This window comes from Myotis daubentonii, chromosome 2 (genome assembly GCF_963259705.1).
Source record: "Myotis daubentonii chromosome 2, mMyoDau2.1, whole genome shotgun sequence".
NCBI lineage: Eukaryota > Metazoa > Chordata > Mammalia > Chiroptera > Vespertilionidae > Myotis > Myotis daubentonii.
The window spans coordinates 126,107,309-126,121,465 of record NC_081841.1 but is presented as its reverse complement, the minus strand read 5'-3'; the positions used below and the strand labels follow the sequence as shown (position 1 = coordinate 126,121,465).

The following is a 14,157-nucleotide window of genomic DNA, read 5'->3' as shown; positions in this document are numbered from 1 at the left end:
AGCATTTTTAAATTAAAAATAAATTCTGCCTTTAAGAACTTAAAACAAAAAAAAAGGAAGAGCAACTTTTTCAGTCTTCATTAGTCCTATAGCTGTTACATCAAGGGCTTAAAGAAATGACCAAGTCACAGCGTTATCAAAAAGCTGCGTTGCTGCCAAACCGGTTTGGCTCAGTGGATAGATCGTCGGCCTGCGGACTGAAAGGTCCCAGGTTTGATTCCGGTCAAGGGCAGGTACCTTGGTTGTGGGCACATCCCCAGTAGGAGGTGTGCAGGAGGCAGCTGGTCAATGTTTCTAACTCTCTATCCCTCCCCCTTCCTCTCTGTAAAAATATCAGTAAAATATATTTAAAAAAAAAAAAAAAAAAAGCTGTGTTGCCTTACTGGACAACTGAGTAATTTTTAAAATCTTTTGCTAACTTTTTAGCTTGCCCAATAATTACCTAAATGTGTTATAACAGATGCTTATTTAATAAGTCACTACATGTGGCTTGAATTTAAGAGAAGAAATTTACCAGATTGTGGATCTGTGTTTTTACCTGAATGCTAGAGTGCAAGGTCAGGAAATATCAGCCCACATTTCTGTCTAACACCCTGAATCACAATTGTTAATCCTTCTAGGAGTCACATGCTTAGATATTGACAGGCCCCTCTTTGAGGGTCTTCTGTTTTGCTAAATTCACGGTTGTCATAGGTAACAGTCAAATTTAGTTAGTACCAAACTTAATTTTTAATTCTTTTTCCAGGAAGCTTTCAGCTGAGTTTGTCTTTCAGATGGTGTCAAATGGGTTCAAAGATCTTGCTACATATTTGTCTGTTGACGTCCTTCAAATAAAGATCTAATCCCATGTTCTGGGAGAGAGGCATTCTTTTCTCTTTCTGGGGAGAAAATAAACACTGCTTGATGCAACCTTTGCCTAAATACCAGGCAATCCCACTTGACTAAAAGAATGCAGGTGTTAAGATAAAGAAGCAATACCACTGCAGGCAACTGCAAAGTAGAAGCCAGGAGCCCAGGGAGCTGTGATTGCTATTGACTCTTTTAGGATACTGAAGCCAGTTGGCCAGAAGATAATATTAGTTTCCTAATCCATCAAGGGTTATTTGTATTTTGAATTAATAGTGAAGGAGGTGAAATTGTACAGAGCTCCAGAAAGCATCTAAACTGCGTGGCACAAGGAAGGGGAAGAGGGCCCTCCAGCCACCAGAGAGAGACGGGAGCTGCTGGCAGGGCAGGGATTTTTGACCCGCAGTGAAGAGAGTTGGGATCTCAAGCAGAGCTGGGAATCTGGGCCCCAGATTTACTAAGATCTGCTGTGTGGGAGACCTGAGGGCTGATTTTGTGATCCCTCCTGCTTGGACCAGCGGTGCAAAGATGCCAGGTCCTCACAAAGCCGGTTTTCTGCTTTTTTGTTCCTCTACATGTTTTTGATTTTTTGGACGACATCCCGTGGCATCCATCAGGAAAGCTCATATCGGGAAGACAGACCAGTGAGAGTGGGCTTTGTGTCTGCATTGTGGAGAGGCTGACCTGAGTGCCCTGAGAGTTCAGCCAGGCAGAACTGGAAAAGGAGTGGAGTATGTCTACCTCTCCTGTAGGCTAGGAGCACCTCCCGCACAAGAAAGGGGTTGGATCAGTTCTCTGAAGCCCCAGATATCCCCACTGGGCACAGTTCAGTGGAGGAGGGGAGAGCAGCTCAGAAGAGGATATTCCAAGAGTAAGACTCTCAGGAACTGTTGTTTGGTACCAGGAATAAATGCTTAACACCTCTCTTCGTGTCAGGGCAGGCAACGCGCTCACAGGAGACTCTTTTGATCAATCACACTGAGCCCAGGGCAGCTGAAACTGCCCATACAGAAAAGGCAACAGGTTGTATCCAGTCTGAACTGACATCAGGCCATTTAAGGGGGAACAAGAGTAGAAATGAGGAGTTGGCTTTGAAACAGAGATTAATTTCCCCTCAGTGAGCATCTGGTGGAAAAATCTCTAAGTGGCCCGCTAGCCCTGGCCATACTAATCTGCGTTCTTCCTAAAGACCCTCTTCTGAAGACACTAGAGAAAGAGCAAGTAACTACAGGGGGAGGTGGAGTGGCCGACAGGTAGAGGTGGTCTGCAGAGAGCCTCAGACCAGCCAGCTACAAAAGGACAAGGAGAGCCAAACTTGGACAGATCCTGATATTGGCTGACACAAAAGTGCCTCCCAGGAGGCCTGAAATCAGCATACAAAACAGTGAGCCGCAGACATCATAAGCTGTCCAGATGAACTTCACTTGGTGGCTTTATATATATATATTGATTTAAGAGAGGAAGGGAGAGGGAGAGAGAGAAACATCAGTGATGAGAGAGAATCATTGATCAGTTGCCTCCTGCACACCCCCTATTGGTTATCGAGCCCAGAACCTAGGATTGTGCCCTGACCAGGAATCGAACCATGACCTCCTGGTACATGGATTGACACTCAACCACTGAACCATACTGGTTGGGCAGTTGATTTAAAAAAAATTTTTTTTTCTTTTGCTATGCTTGGTGGTTTTGTTATCGTTATTCCTTTTTCAATATTTTCTTGATATTTTCTGCTTCATTACTTTGATACTATTATTAAGTTTTCTTCTCTTGTTTCTTTAATAATTCTTATTGACCAACTTTCCTACTCTATTATTCTTTTCCCCCTTTTCTATTCCATTCTTTCTTTGGCTTTATCTTTCTCTCTCTTTTTGTTACCTTTGCATAATGTTTTTTTTCTTTCTTTTTCTGTCTTCTTGTCTTTCTTTTTTTAACCATTTTCCTTTTCTCACTCTATATTCTTATTTTTTGCTCTTCCTTCTTTCCTTGCAGAATTTTCTTCCTGCCCATTTTATCCCCCAATAGCCTTTTTATTTATTTTTTACTATTAGCAATAGTATCCTTTCTTTCATTTTTTCCTTAGTATTTGTGTTCTCTCTTCGTTTTTCTAAGTCTCTTTTCTCTTGGCTTGTTGTGGTTGTTGGGATATTTTGTATGTTCCTGTTTATTTCCTGTTCGTTTTGTTTTGTTTTGTTTTACCCTGTCAGCACCTATACAACAACTCACACAACCTGGTAGTGGCTGAGCCCTACAGTTAGCCAGCCTGAGAGGAGAGTCCTCCCATAAATGGGACAACAACAATCCAGACCCAATCACAACAGGAAAGTCCAAATAAACCAGAAAAGAGACACACCTAGAGCATACAGCTCAGTACTATAAGGAAAACACACCTCTGGGTTCCATATGACATTTACTACAAAAGCCCAACCCACAAGACTGGGAGTCATAGCAAACATATCTAATACATAGATAAAGACACAAAGAGAGAAATAAAATGGGGAGACAAATAAACAACCCCCACATTAAAGAAAAGAAGGAATCACCAGAAAAAGACCTAGATGAAGGTAAACAAGTTATCAGACATAAAGTTAAGAGTAGTGGTTATAAAGATGCTAAAGAATCTTAGTGAGAACTACAAGAAACTTAATGAGAACTTCCAGGTACTTAGTGTGAATTACAAGGAACTTAATGAAAGCTTCATTGACATGATATTCATAATATCAATATAGATATTATGAATTAAACCCAGGCTCAATGAAGCAGAGGATCAAATAAGTAAATTAGAAAATAAGGTAGAAAAAATTATTCAATCAGAGCGGCCAAAAGAAAAAATATTTAAAAAGCATCAGAACTATATAAGGGAATTTTGGGACAACATGAAATAAAACCAGAGGGAAAAGAAAGTGAGCAAGGGATAGAGAACCTGTTGGCAGAAAAAATGACAGAAAACTTCCCTAAGATGGTGAAGGAAAAAGCCACACAAGTTCAGGAAGCACAGAGGGTATGAATCAAGATGAACCCAAAGAGACCCACTCCTATACAAATCATAATTAAAATGGCAAAAATTAAGGACAAAAAGAGAGAGACAACCAGTGACCAACAAGGGAGCTCCCATAAGGTTGTCAGTTGATTTCTCAACAGAAACACTACAGGCCAGAAGGGAATGGCGTGAAATAGTCAAGATAATGAAAAGCAAGCCTCTGAAACCAAGACTATTCTATCCACCAAAGCTATCATTCAAAATAGATGGTGAAATAAAGAGCTTCCCTGAAAAAAAAAAAGAAAAAAAAATGGCTAAAGGAGTTTGTTACCACCAAATAAGCATTGCAAAAAATATTAAAGAAACTGCTGTCATGATATGAAAAAAATATATATAGGCATCCTATCTAATAAAAGAGTAATATGCAAATTGACCATCACTCCAAAACACAACATGGCCGCCCCCATGTGGACACAAGATGGCCAGCAGGGAAGGGCAGTTGTGAGCAATCAGACCAGCAGGGGAGGGCAGTTGTGGGCAATCAGGCCAGCAGGGGAGGGCATTTGGGAGGGACCAGGCCTGAAAGGGAGGGCAGTTGGGGGCAACCAGGCCAGCACAGAGGGCAGTTGGGAGGGACCAGGCCTGAAAGGGAGGGCAGTTGGGGGTGATCAGACCTGAAGGTGAGGGCAGTTAGGGGGGACCAGCCCTGCAGGGGAGGGCAGTTGGGGGCAACCAGGCCAGCACAGAGGGCAGTTAGGGGTGACCAGGCTGGCAAGGGAGGGAAGTTAAGGGTGACCGGGCCAGCAGAGTAGGGCAGTTGGGGGCGACCAGGCCTGTAGGAGAGGGCAATTGTGGGAAACCAGTCTGGCAGGGGAAGGCAGTTAGGGGTGACTGGGCCAGCAAGGGAGCAGTCTGGCATTGATCAGGCTGGCAGGAGTGGTTAGGGAGTGATTAGGCTGGCAGGCAGAAGCGGTTAGGGGCAATCAGGCAGGCAGGTAGGAAAGTGGTTGGGCCCTAGCAGTCCTGGATTGCGAGAGGGATCCCAGATTGGAGAGGGCGCAGGCTGGGCTGAGGGACACACCCTCCCCCGTGCATGAATTTCATGCACCGGGCCTCTAGTAAAGAATAACAATGGCAATAAATAAGTACCTATTAATAATAACCTTAAGTGTAAATGACTTAAATGCTCTAATCAAAAGACATAGGGTAGCTGAATGGATAAGAAATCGTGACCCACATATTTGCTGTCTATAAGAGACCCTCCGCCGAACCGGTTTGGCTCAGGGGATAGAGCATCGGCCTACGTACTCAAGGGTCCCAGGTTCGATTCCGGTCAAGGGCATGCACCTTGGTTGCGGGCACATCCTCTGTGGGGGGTGTGCAGGAGGCAGCTGATCGATCTCTCTCATCAATGTTTCTAACTCTCTGTCCCTCTCCCTTCTTCTCTGTAAAAAATCAATAAAATATATTTTTTTAAAAAAGAGACCCTCCTCAGAACAAAAGACTCACACAGGATGAAAGTGAAAGGATGGAAAAAAATTTTTCATGCAAATGAGAATGAAAAAAAGGGGGCTAGCAATACCTATTTTGAATAAAAGAGGCTTCAAAGCCAAGGCCATAACAAGAGATAAAAAAAAAATCCATTATATAATGCTAAAGGGATTGATCCAACAAGAGGATATGACCCTGGTAAACATATATGCACCCAATATAGGAGCACCTAATTATATAAAAAAAGCTCTCAGAGGACTTTAAGGAAGAGATTGACAGCAATCTATATAAATATAAAGCCAGCGACCATAATGCTGTGACGACCGGTTGCTATGTTGCCCACTGGGGCCAGCGAACCACCCAATCAGGTATATATGTCTCCTTTTTTCCCCATTGACCCAAGAACTCTCTATGTGGTTCACTAAGGCTGATCCCTGGCCAGCATTGCCCCTTTACTTATTCCTCTGCTCAAACCTGCTCTTTTCTCATTTTCCCCAGTTACTGCTCTCAAAAGTCTCCTTTAATAAGTACTGCCCACTGCCAGACTCTCCCACCCTGATCAAGGGTGGGGCCATTTGGCCAAACACCCCACCCTTTTCCCCTTCACCAGCCCTGCCCCCCCACCCCAATAGGGGACGGGGCCAGGTGGCCCACAGCCCCTCCCAATGGCTGGCCACACCCCCAGCCAGCTCCCCCAACCCCAATTTGGGGCGGGGCCTGCCAGCCAATTGCCTGTGGCCCCTCCCCCCAGCTGGCCAGGCCCTGATCACCCCAATTGGGGCCAGGCCAGCCAGACCCCACCCATGCACAAATTTGTGCACTGGGCCTCTAGTATAGTCATAATAGGATACTTTAACAGCCCACTGACATCACTGGATAGATCTTTCAGACAAAAAAAAATCAAGGAAACAGAGACCTTATATGACGCATTGGATCAGATGGACTTAATTGACATTTACAGAAAATTCCACCACAAAGTGGCAGAATATACATTCTTCTCAAGTGCACATGGGACATTCTCAAACATAAACAACATGTTAGGACACAGAAGAAGTCTCTACCAGTTCAAGAGAATTGAAATCATATCAAGCATCTTCTCTGATCACAATGACATGAAACTAGAAATCAACCTCAATAAAAATAGTGCCTCATGTGAGAAATAAAAGGGGCTTTGAGAAGATATAACATAATGCAGGGTTCCAGAGAAATCTTTCCTGAGGAAGTGGCTTTTGGTTTGAGAGCTGATATTGATTCTGTATTATCCAGGGATGTAGGTAGGGCTAAATTTCAAAGAAACTCTTCAGCTACTGCAGTGACATTATCCACATACACCATAGAGCATGAAAATTCCTGGTTATGTTCTTGGCTCACAGCTTAATTCCAAATGCTTGTTATGCTTTTCTTGCAGGGAGATAAAAGCAACCAAAGTCAATCAATGCCCCAAGACCCTCCTTCCCTTTAAGGTGAGTGTGCTCTGAGCAAATAGGCAGGCTTCTTCTTTTGGTATTGACAAGAGTCTTAGCCAGTTACTTAAAGAGTTTCTTAGTAAATGAATGGATAAACACACACACACACACACACACACACACACACACACACACAGTGGTATATTTACACAATGGGATACTATGCAGCTGTAAAAAGGAAGGGTCTCTCACCCTTTGAGACAGCATGGAGAGTATTATCTAAGTGAAATAAGCCAGTCAGAGAAAGACAAGTATCACATGATCTCACTTATATGTGGAATCTAATGAACAAAATAAACTGAAGAACAAAACAGATCCAGAGACATTGAAACATGCAACAGACTAATGTATTCCAGAAAGGGGCAGGGTGAGGGTGGTAGGGGGAGAGAATGGGACGAGACTAAACAAAGAACTTATATGCATATACGCATAGCCCATGGACAAACATTAGTGCCAGGAATGCCTCGGGAAAGCAGGAGTGAAATGAAAGGGGGTCAACGGGGGTGGGGGGACATTTGTAATACTTTGAACAATAAAGTTTAAAAATAAATAAATAAATAGTTTCTTGGTCTTGAGCCTCTGAACCTTAGAAATGGGACATGAGGAAGAGTGCAGAAGAAGCTAACCTTACATGGAGTGACAGTATTGAAATTTTTTTTTTACTTTGAACTTTGAAAGAGAGAGAGAGAGAGAGAGAGAGAGAGAGAGAGAGAGAGAGAGAGAGACTAAATCATTCTGCTGCTATATTAACATAGTAGGTGAAATAAACTTTATTTTAAAGAAATTACCCATCAAAGATAGTAGCTAATATAAAGAAAAATATTGGGGAGAAACCAAGATGGTGGCATAGGTGAACACCGGAGTTTGCTGCTTCAAACAACCACTTCAAAAATACAACTAAAAGACGGAACAGACATCACCCAGAACCACAGGAAGGATGGATGAGTGGAAATTCTACAACTAGAAGGAAATAGAAAAGCATACCGAGACTCAGAGGAGGCGCAGTGCAGAAGTAAAATACTAAGGTGCGGAGGTGCATGCAGAGCAGGCTGGAGGCTGAGGGCTCGGTTGTCGTTTTCAATCGGGAGGGAGTCTCAGGCTCTGAGCTCCAGTTCCAGGCGAGTCTCTAGGGACCCAGACTCATACGGGAGAAGCGGGACTGTCTCGCATCGGTTGGAACTCGAGGGCAGCTATCTCTCCGAGGGGCTTGCAGTGATTACCAGGACACTGAGAAGCAGAGCCTCTGAGGGCTGGACTGAGAGCAGCCATAACTGCTAGCCCCGCCCTGTTGATGCCATGGGACCCATGCTGCCCAAGCCCTGCAGGGAGGCTTTTGCTGGATAGCCTCAGACAAAGGCTAGATTAGCACCTCCCTAGAGATCCAGGAGCCAGGAAACCCAGAAGTCAGAGTGGGACCATCCAGTTTGCAGCTCTGTGGAACCATAAAGGACACACTCAGGGGGCAGACTCAGTGAGCACCAAAGCCCCATTGAAGCAAGTCTTGCCCCATAAGGGTGTCTCCAGCACAGAAGTTCTCCCACTGCAGATACAGCTGATTCTCACAGCCAATTGGCCTGGAGGTCAATTCCTCCCAGTGATAACTACAACAATCAAGGCTTAACTACAACAAGACTGTGCACAAAGACCACAAGGGGGTGCACCAAGAGTGTCCTCCTCAGGTAATTGGGGAGGCTGAACCACTGGGCCCTAGAGGACCCTCAGCACAGAAAACCACTTTATCAACACAGGGAAGCATAAAAAATGCGGAGACAAAGAAAAAGGACACAAATGACAGAAATGGAGGAAAGCAAACGACTGGATATAGAGTTCAAAACCACACTTTAAAGGTTTTTCAAGAATTTTCTAGAAACTGCCAATAAACTTAATGAGATCTACAAGAAATCTAATGAGACTCTCGATGTTGTGATAAAGGACCAACTAGAAATTAAGCAAAAAACTGACTGAAATAAAGAATATTATACAGACTCCCAACAGCAGACTACAGGATTGCAAGAATCAAGTCAATGATTTGAAATATGAAGAAGCAAAAAACACCCAACTGGAAAAGCAAAATGAAAAAAGAATCCAAAAATACGAAGATAGTGTAAAGAGCCTCTGGGACAACTTCAAGCGTACCAACATCCGAATTATAGGGGTGCCAGAAGAAGAGAGAGAGCAAGATATAGAAAACCTATTTAAAGAAATAATGACAGAAAACTTCCCCTACCTGGTGAAAGAAATAGACTTACAAGTCCAGGAAGCTCAGAGAACCCCAAACAAAAGGAATCCAAAGAGGACCACACCAAGACACATCATCATTAAAATGCCAAGAGCAAAAGACAAAGAGAGAATCTTAAAAGCAGCAAGAGAAAGACAGTCAGTTACCTACAAGGGAGTACCCATACGACTGTCAGCTGATTTCTCAACAGAAACTACGAAGGCCAGAAGGGAGTGGCAAGAAATATTCAAAGTGATGAATGCCAAGAACCTACAACCAAGATTACTTTATCTAGCAAAGCTATCATTCAGAATTGAAGGTCAGATAAAGAGCTTCACAGATAAGGGAAAGCTAAAGGAGTTCATCACCACCAAACCAGTATTATATGAAATGCTGAAAGGTATCCTTTAAGAAGAGGAAGAAGAAGAAAAAGGTAAAGATACAAATTATGAACAACAAATACACATCTATCAACAAGAGAATCTGAAAATCAAGTGAATAATCTGATGAACAGAATAAATGGGTGAATATAATAGAATCAGGGGCATAGAAAGGGAGTGGACTGGCTATTCTTGGGTGGGAAAGGGGTGAGGGGGATGCGGGAAGAGACTAGACAAAAATCATGCACCTATGGAGGAGGACAGTGGATGGGGAGTGAGGAAGGAGGGTGGGGTGGGAACTGCTTGGAGGGGAGTTATGGGGGGGAAAAAAGAGGAACAAATGTAATAATCTGAACAATAAAGATTTAATTAATAAAAAAAGCAAAAAAAAAGGAAAAATATTGTGTAGCAAATTTCATTAATATAGACAGTTCAATCTGGATAACTGAAATAATTCTTCAAATAATAATAATTAATAGTAATATTTAAAATTAATTGAATATTTTATGTGCCAGACTCTATGTGCATATGAACTTATTGGATTCTCTCAACATACACAATTTTTAATCTATTTTTGCATATGATGAAGTCATATATGAGGAAGTTTTATATATGAGGGCAGAGAGGAGTCAATTAGCTAGAACCATAAACAGATAAATGACAGAGCAATTGGGTTCAAGGCAATCAACCCCAAAATGTGTCACTTTGGCATTTTATTTATTTTTAACAAAAGCTACTTAAGAAATAGCCAATGGAAAAAAGGACACTTTGTCCCCCTGAAAGAAGGAAATAAATCTCCCACATGAAAAGTACCTTTCCTGTACCAAGAGGCAAAAGATATTCTTATCACCAAAGATAGGATTCACAGCTGAGAAGGCTGTATAAACAAATCTTATTACACATTTACTAATTTACTACCTCAAGACCAAACTTCTTTATCTTCTCTGTCAATTCTTTATAAATGTATTGTTTCTTTGTCTAACAATATAAAAGCTAACTGCTTTGGTTACTTTTTTTCAATCATTTTTCTTGAAATAAAAAAACAACAAACCCTGATAACATTATCACGTCTAAAATAGTTTTTCTTGAGATATTAATGTTTATTGCATGTCACATTATTATATTTAAGATCATTTTTCTGGGAATATTAAGGTTTACTGCATGCAACATTATTATATTTAAAATTGTGTTTTTTTGAGATAAAAAAATGAGGGGGAAAAAAGAACCTAGATAAATACATAGTTTAATAAAATAGTTGTCTGCCATTCTAGCAGACTGTGGGGAGGGGGAGGGGCACCAAGAAGAAACAGACTTTTTTTTTTTAACACAGAAATGTTTTTTCAAGAAAATGACACTTAAGTAGTTGTGCACCTGGTTTTCTGGGAGTCAAAAAGGCATGGGGATGAGGAATGCATGAGAGAAGAGAGACTAAAAGTTACACAAGTGCTAGATCATGAAAGAACTTATGTGACATGTGGAATTGAACTGCCAGGATTGTGGAATTATAAAAGGGTTTTAATTTTTTATCTTATTTAAGCTTATTCTCTTTCTTTAGAGCAGCTCCATAGGACCTCAAAGCACTTGCCCTGGCTACTAACAGAAACATCAGAACCAGCCTGACTACATCTTTGGCAGGTGGAACATTCTGATTTGGTTATTGAGAGACATGTCTAGCATTTAAAAATGAGTCTCAAGGAAGCAATCTTATTCCAGAGAGAAGCTAGGTGCTTTTTAATGCATAAAATTTCCTAGGATAACAAAATTCTTCATCGCATTTATTTTAAAAATGAAAGTCCACAAGAGGGAGCCAGAATTCACTTTTCTTGGTTAAGAAATGAATAAGTACAAAAGCAGAGGTCACAGTTGAAGGTCACTGTTATGGTTTAAGGCGCATTTTTGTTCTCTAATAAAATTAGATATCTAAATTTTTTGCATAAATGAGTATTGATTTATTTTCTAAACTCCAAATTTGGGTTTAAAAAACAAACAATAATAACAACAACAATAATAATACATTAGTGATTACTTCTTTTTAAAATCTTTATTGTTGAAAGTATTACATATGTTCCCTTTTTCCCCCATTAAGCCCTTCCAGCCAATCCCCACCCAAGACCTTCACCACCTCATTGTCTGTGTCCATGGGTTATGCATACATCCATACAAGTTCTTTGGTTGACCTCTTCCCACCCAACCACACACCCCCATCTCCCCTCTCGGATTCAACAGTCTGTTCCATGCTTCTTTGTATCTGGATCTATTTTTTTGTTCATTCAATTATTTTGTTCATTAGATTCCACATATGAGTGAGATCATGTGATACTTCTCTTTCTGTGACTGGCTTATTTCTCTTAGCATAATACAGTACTTCCACGCTGTCTCAAAAGGTATGAAATCCTTCTCTTTTTTTACTGCGGCATAGTATTCCATGGTGTAAATGTACCATCATTGTTGTTTTTTATCTAATCTACTAATGAGCACTTGGGCTGTTTCCAGATCTTAGCTATTGTTAATTGTGCTGCTAAGAACATAGGGGTGCATACATTCTTCCTGATTGGTGTTTCAAGTTTCTTAGGATATATTCCTAGAAGTGGGATCACTGGGTCAAATGGTAGTTCCATATTTAATTTTTTGAGGAAACTAAATACTGTTTTCCATAATGGCTGCACCAGTCTGCAGTCCCACCAGCAGTGTAGTAGGGTTCCCTTTTCTCCACATCCTTGCCAGCACTTGTCATTTGTAGATTTGTTGATGGTAGCCATTCTGACAGATGTGAGGTGATACCTCATTGTCATTTTAATTTGTATCTCTCTTATGATTAGTGACTGAGCAGTTTTTCATGTCTCTTGGCCATCTGTAAGTCCACTCTAGAGAAGTGCTTATTTAGGTCTTTTGCCCACTTTTCTAAAAAAATACATTTTTATTGATTTCAGAGAGGAAGGGAGAAGGAGGGAGAGAGAGAGAAAAATTATTGATGAGACAGAATCATGGATTAGCTGCATTCTGCACACCCCCTAGTGGGGATCAAGGTCCCAACCCAGGCATGTGCCCTTGACCTGAATTGAACCTGGGACCCTTCGGTCTGCAGGCCAACGCTCTATCCACTGAGCCAAACCGGCCAGGGCTCACTTTTTTTTTTTTATAGAAACGAAATGTTACAATTTATTCCATCTTCACGATTATAGATATTACAGAGAAGGCAAATAAAGCAAATTCCTTTCTCCCCTAACCAGATACAGTATTTTGGCATTTTCAGGATATACAGGTTGACTTAATTCATTGACTTATGTTGAAAGCTGGCCATAGCAGCAAACCTTTGCAATTTAGGATCTTCCTCCATAGCATACTCCAAGGATCTTAATGACTGAACTACACTATGAACTCTGAAATGGTATTCGCTCTAACATTCTTGAAGCTTTCACATCTTAATCTGGGATCTGACACCTTTTGTTAAGGCAGGGAATTGTTAAAACTTCCTCTTGGCTAACCCAGTCCACCATTGAGCAATCTTAACAGTTAAGTTACTATATAAAAATAAAACTGCTCCTAAGCATTGATTGAAACAGTCATGCTGGGATCCCTTTTCAGAGCATTAGCTCCCTGAGAGAAAAGAGGTCTTCACCAATTGCTTCCATGAACAATGACCCCAGTACAGTATATCTAATGTCCTTTGAGGCATAACTCAATCAGTCAGGCAACCATGATTATCCTCACAAGTTTATCAGTCTTTAGATACAAGATATATTTAAAGCTAATCCTAGATGAAGTATTGCCACCATAATCCCAAGAAATCATTCAGTTTTAGCACAGCGAGTTCCTACAAGATGTCAGAACAAGTGAGAAATTATCCCAAAGTAAAAAGTGATGGTTCATCATCTTTTACAAATGAGAGGAAAACATCTACGAGGAAAATACATCCTCATGAAATTAATGGCTATCTTCACAGCCTTGACAAACCAGAGGCCTCAATTTCCTGATTTGAGGAGTCTATTTTCAAGGTGACTGTCAAGGTCAAAAGAGGTTTCAGGCTTTTCTCTGCCATGGCCCATGAACTCCAGTCCTTCCATGGGAATCTCCTTCTCCTTTATTACTTTCTGGCCACACTAGGTCAGTGCACAGGACCCCAGAGCTGTCCCCCTTGAGGAACTTCTCAGAAAACCAGCAATTAAAACACTGATCCTACTCGAACTTCATGTTGGTGCCTCCCTCCCCTATGCTGTTCATCCCTTTGCCCACTTTTTAATTGGATTGTCTTCTTTTTGTTGAGTTCTACGAGTGCTTTACATATTTTGGATATTGACCTTTTATCAGATGTATCATTGCCAAATATGTTCTCCCATACAGTGGGCTCCCTTTTCATTTTGCTGATAATTTCTTTTGCTATGCAGAAGCTTTTTATTTTTATGTAGGTCCCATTTGTTTTCTCCTTAGTTTCCCTTGCCCTAAAAGATGTAGCTACAAAGAGATTGCTATGAGAGATGTCTGAGGTTATGCAACCTATGGTTTCTTCTAGGATTTTTATGGTTTTACAACATACATTTAAGGTTTTTATCCATTTTGAGTTTATACTTATGGATGGTGTAAGTTGGTGGTCTAGTTTCATTTTTTTTGCATGTATCTGTCCAATTTTCCCAACACTATTTATTGAAGAGACAATCTTGGCTCCATTTTATGTTCTTGCCTCCATTGTCAAATATTAATTGAGCATAATGGCCTGGGCCAATTTCTGGGTTCTGTGTGCTGTTCCACTGGTCTACATGCCTGATAGTGTGCCAGTACCAG

At 41.2% G+C, this 14,157-nt stretch overlaps 1 pseudogene; it reads right to left on the bottom strand.

The window, feature by feature from the left end:
- Window positions 1–13,340: 13,340 nt before the first annotated feature.
- On the bottom strand, window positions 13,341–13,599 carry LOC132226674 (TP53-regulated inhibitor of apoptosis 1-like; annotated as a pseudogene).
- Between the last annotated feature and the right edge of the window lie 558 nt (window positions 13,600–14,157).